Genomic DNA, 5,643 nt, shown 5'->3' on the forward strand with positions numbered 1-5,643 from the left:
CTGATACCACTTTTCTACCATCCCATTGCTGGTTTGCTGGTAGCTTGTCATGTGATGATGCTGGATGCTGAATAAGTTGGACAATTCTTGGAACAATTCAGATTCAATCTGCCAGCACAGATCTGTAATGATGTGGTGGGGGCAACAGACTCATGCTATCTATATGGCAATGAAGGTCTTTGCTGTTGCCTCAGCAAAAACATCCTCTACGTGTTTGGCTTATATCCATCAAGCACATCTCTCCACTGATGTGAAAAGGTGCCCGTAACTGTCCACAGGTGGGAGGGAGCCTACAAGATCATTGTGGGCTTGGGCAAATGTCATCGAAGAGCCCTGAAATTGCCCAATTTTCACATGTACATGTTGTCCCACTTCATAATGCTGACACTGAAAACACAAACATCCCCATTCACAGGTATTTTTTTCATCAATGGCTACATAAAATGGTTTGTCAGTAGTGTGATGGTCATGTTTGCTGTTGGGTATGACCAATTGTAAATAACTCAAATGCAACTTTGCAGAGTTTTGGAAAAATGTAGCTGCCTGGCACCAGGGTTTAAGTGAGTTGCAGTTTTGTGGAAGGCCAATAAATGCTGTAGTTGTGGATCTGCAGTGTGAGTGCCATTTAGTTCTTTGTAGTTCTTGGTATTTGCCAGACCACAGATGTGTGAAAAGTAATCAGACATGATGTTTTCTGCTCCTTTTATGTGGCACTCATCTACATAAACTGGCTGACAAACTATATGTCTGCACTGCTGGGGAGACACTTATTGCTAGTTTTCTGGAAAGCACAGACTTCCAATTTGTGCTCAATGTAAATTATCACAAGGAAAGCTTCAATTACTACTCAGAAATATTTAACAACTCCATAAAATGCAGACAGTTCTCTGCCATATGCATTCCAGTGCAGCTGCACTGGTTGCGAGTTTTTGGAAAAAAATTTAATGGTTCCCAGTGGTGGCCAATTTGTAGGTATATGGCTGCATCTACTGCTGTTTGGCAAGTGTCTATGACTATTGCCATGGATGTATGTAACACTAGGTGATCAAGGAGTACTGCACTAGTTAGGTATCATGGAAAAATTTTTCCAAGGTCCACTTGAGGGATCTCTGACCTGTGGTGTCCTGTGAGCACATCTGTAAGTTGCATTTGTATAGTCACCATTGCTGGGAGATGACAGCAATAAAAGTTGACCATTTCTAGGAAAAATTGTAATTGTTGATAGCCTGTCAGCATTGGAAGGTATTGCAGGGCTGCTGTCTTTTATGGTAACAGACAAATGCCATCTGCCGAAATTGTTTGTTTCAGGAAGGTCACTTCTGCTTTGCCATTGACACATTTCCCTTTATTCAGCATTATGCCATAGCTATACTGCTTCTGGCACATCTGCGTGTACATCTGCATATATATTCTGCAAGCCACCATTTGATGCATGGAAGAGTACCCTGTAGCCCTACTAGTCATTTCCTTTCCTGTTCCACTTGCAAATAGTGCGAGGGGGAAAAAAAAAAAAAAAAAAAAACGACTGTATATATGCCTCTGTACGAGCCCTAATTTCTCTTATCTTATCTTTGTGTGCTTACATGAAATGTACTTTGGCAGAAGTAGAATCATTCTGCAGTCAGCTTTAAATGCCAGTTCTCTAAACTTCCTTAATAGTGTTCCTAGGAAAGAACACACTTTCTGCATGTGTCATACATGCAGCCAGGCATTTGGTGAGAACACTACAAAGCCATCAAGGTATATAAAGGAAATCAGAAGTGTCTTTAATACTCATCCACAAAACATAGCTATGCTATGCAGCATTTTTAAGACCAAATGACATGAATAAAAATCCAAATAAACTCAAAGACATAATTACAATGCATCATAAGCATCTGGTAGTCCATGGTGCTGAAAACTTTTGTGATGGGTAAAGCATATGTAGATGTACATAGAGTATCTGCCTGGTACTGTCTTGGCATTTAAAGTGTGGTAATCTTCACAGGGGCACCATGATCCATTGAAATGTGGTAAATACCACAGGGCACCAGGAGCAATCTTTCTTGCAAACAAAGTGCAAAGATGAAGACCACATGCTGTCAAAATGATGGACTATCCCAGCTAGGAGCATTTCTTCAGATATCACCATTGTTCCTGTGAACCACTTCAGGACAAGTCTATGGGTGTGCTGTGAAATGGAATGGCCAGGTGTGGTTCACGTAAAATACACAGTGTTGTGCTTGGTATCCATAAACTAGTCATCCCAAGTGTTGGTGATGTCTACTCTCTGTACTGTGCTATAAATGGAGTGTCACAGTCTGCTAGTTATTGTGCTGCCATTGACTGTGTTCTGTGGTTGTGCTTTTTGCAAATGTGCCATTAATTCATAATAAGCAAGGAAGTCAGAGGTTAATATGGGCTCTGTAACATTGGCAGCTACAAATGTCCATGTGAAGGTGGTCGCAAGGCCTGTGTCAATGATCAGTAACTTGTGACCATAGATGGTGACTACCAGATTGTTTACCACTTTCATGTTCACTTCGTTTATTGTCAGGTGTGCACCAGGCTGGTAGACTGCTGACATTTGAGTTGATGTTGACTAGGAAGATCATACCCATACGCCTGTGTGATACGTGCAACTGTTGTCATGCAGTCTGATGTGCCAGCAGTCATAGCATTTTTGGAGCTTGCGCAGACATCTTACTATGGCCATGGATAAACAAACTGTTGTGGTTAAGCAGTCTTTTTACTGCTGCATGACAATTTCCCACATGTTGTTTATCTTGAATCATGGCTGGTAGTGCTTTTTGTTCAACTTGTGATCTGTCACACCTAATCCAGATTGCCATGATCATCATTTGGGTAAGCATGTGGTTTTCTGTATTTTAATACTTGTCGGCCAGATTGCCTGTGGTATGAACAAACATTAACACATTGTTCCAGGTCATGGGTAATTTTGGTGGTGCAACACTGTAGTGTGTAGGGATTGTAATTGTTCACTAGGTCCTTTTCATTGTTGCTACACTCAAACCTGTCTGGCCAGCAACTCAGCTGTGGCATATAAACTCTGCAGCTCTTCAGAAAACTTATGAGGTGGAATGACATAATGGCAGTGCAGTCTGGTGTCATCTCTTTGGCTCAATTCAGCATCCACCAGATTGAGCTGGCTGATGTGTTGTTTGCTGATGACATCAAGCAGCTGTTGCTGGTGGCTCCAGTATTATACACATTCTATCAGCCATTTTTAATACTTTTGTCTATTGGTTGATCATCATCCACAACCAATGTTACTTGCACTAGTGGCACTAGCTACTGTTGCCAAATACACTCATGTTCAGAAAAAATAGTACACCTTGAACAAATAGAGATAGGACATTCATATTCACAGGATCTGTACATTGGTGTGTCCTGAAGAAATATGAGGGTTAAGAGGAAAGTAATGCCTCTATCTTCGTAACTGTACAACAGTTGGCAGCATTGATATGCGGCAGGTACTGGTTTGTTTTGTAGCCTCCTCTCTACAGCTCTAGTTGGCAGGAAGCCTTAGCATTGAACGGTTGTGTTGTTACAGTGTAAAGTATGGAAACCTGCACAGGCGGCTGTCAATGCGATTGAAGCAATGTGCAGTCATTGAATTCTTGACAGAAGAAGATTCATCAGAGAATAAAAGCAGTTTATGGTGATTGTGTTGATGTGAGTACTGTGCATTATTGGGTGAATAAGTTTAAAGATGTTGAGGTGGGAAATTTCAAGTCTGTGTGCTTTCATTTCAGGAGTCAGCATCCGGGGTACCCATTGTGCACAGATCTTCTGATAGCCAAGCAAACCACTGATGTGACCCACACATTCTTGTGAAATGCTGATTGTGCTGGAATTTCTCTCTTAGTGATATGACAATTGCCCTGAATCAATCTGTCAACATTTTGCTTGTTAAACTTGGTGGTTGCTGTCACGGGACATCCAACTCTTTGTTTGTCATGCAGATCACATGTTCCCACCTCAACATCTTTAAACTTTTGCTCACCCAACAACACACAGTACTCACATCAACACAATCACCATAAACTGCACGGTGCTTCAATTGCATTGACCGACTGTCTGCACAGGGTTCCATATTTTACACTGTAACAACACTACCATTCAATGCTAAGGCTTCCTGCCAACTAGAGCTGTAGAGAAGAGGCTATGGAATAAGCCAGTACCTGCCACATACCAATGCTGCCAACTGTTGAAGAGTTATGAAGGTGGAGGCATTACTTTTCAGTCAACCCTCGTAATCAGCATTTGAACCATGTTGGGGTGCAGGTTCAAGGTCAACATTGATATCATGGTGCAACACCACCTACCAGTATAATGCGTCTGTGGCTCTTTTTGTCACTATAAACTGAAGGTAATGGATCAGTGTGACCTGAGTAGATGTCCAGGATGTCTCACAGACATATGTGCGAACTGTACCATCAAATCAGTGAATCTGAAAGAGGGCACATTATTAGCGAGAGAATGTGATGTATCCATCTGGGAAATTGCTGCTAATGTGGGGCAAAGTGTTTCGGCAGTGCAACAGATATGTGCAGAATGGTTCACAGAATATCGTAGAACACAACAAGTTGGGTCAGGTTGCACCACCCACATGATCCCCCAACAAGATTGACACCACATACGAATGGCACTGCAGGACAGATCTGTGTCCTTTTCAGCTCTATCACAACAGTCAAACAATGTAACACATCATACACCATCAAGTGTGACAGTTCATTGCCATTTATTATGGCAAGGGTTGCATGCACGTCATCTACTTACCTGCCTACCTTTAACAAATGTGCAGAAACACAGACAGGGGAAGCGGAATCACAGTGACTGCATTTGCACAAGACATACAGTACAAACTCAAGGTTTTATGGTTTGGTGTGCTATTGGATACAGCCACAAATCACAGTTGGTGCATATCCAGGGCATGTGCCCATTGTGAATAACATCCTGTGACCTATAGCCATACCCTTTGTGCACAACACCCCAGGTGTCATTTTTTGCCAAGGAATTGCACGACCACGGCCAATGGCCTTGCCACAGTGGTAACACCAGTTCCCATCAGATCACCATAGTTAAGCACTGTCGGGCTAGGATAGCACTTGGATGGGTGACCAACAGGTCTGCCGAGCACTGTTGGCAAGCAGGGTGCACTCAGCCCTTGTGAGGCAAACTGAGGAGCTACTTGATTGAGAAGTAGCGGCTCTGGTCTTGGAAACTGACATACGGCAGGGAGAGCGGTGTGCTGACCACATGCCCCCTCCATATCTGCATCCAGTGATGCCTATGGGCTGAGGATGACACGGCAGCTGGTCGGTACTGTTGGGCCTTCATGGCCTGTTTGGGAGGAGTTTTAGTATTTTTTATTGCACAACAACATATTGCTGCATAAAGATGTGCCTTCTTGGTGTCACAGGATCTCAGTCTTTTGCCCTGGCCTGCCAGATCACCAGACTTGTTGCCAATCGAAAATATTTGGGATATGGTGAAACAATGGGTGCAGTGCTGTGACCCAATGCCACCCACCACAGATGAACTTTGGAACCAGGTGAATGCAGCATGGATTGTTGTACTGCAGGACACCATTTGTGCCTTATACGTGTAATTGCCATCACATGTGGAACAAGTTATCAG

General features: G+C 43.0%; 1 pseudogene; it reads left to right on the forward strand.

The window, feature by feature from the left end:
- Positions 1-5,033: 5,033 nt before the first annotated feature.
- LOC126237869 (5S ribosomal RNA) lies at positions 5,034-5,151 on the forward strand (annotated as a pseudogene).
- Positions 5,152-5,643: the final 492 nt, after the last annotated feature.

This window comes from Schistocerca nitens, chromosome 2 (genome assembly GCF_023898315.1).
Source record: "Schistocerca nitens isolate TAMUIC-IGC-003100 chromosome 2, iqSchNite1.1, whole genome shotgun sequence".
NCBI lineage: Eukaryota > Metazoa > Arthropoda > Insecta > Orthoptera > Acrididae > Schistocerca > Schistocerca nitens.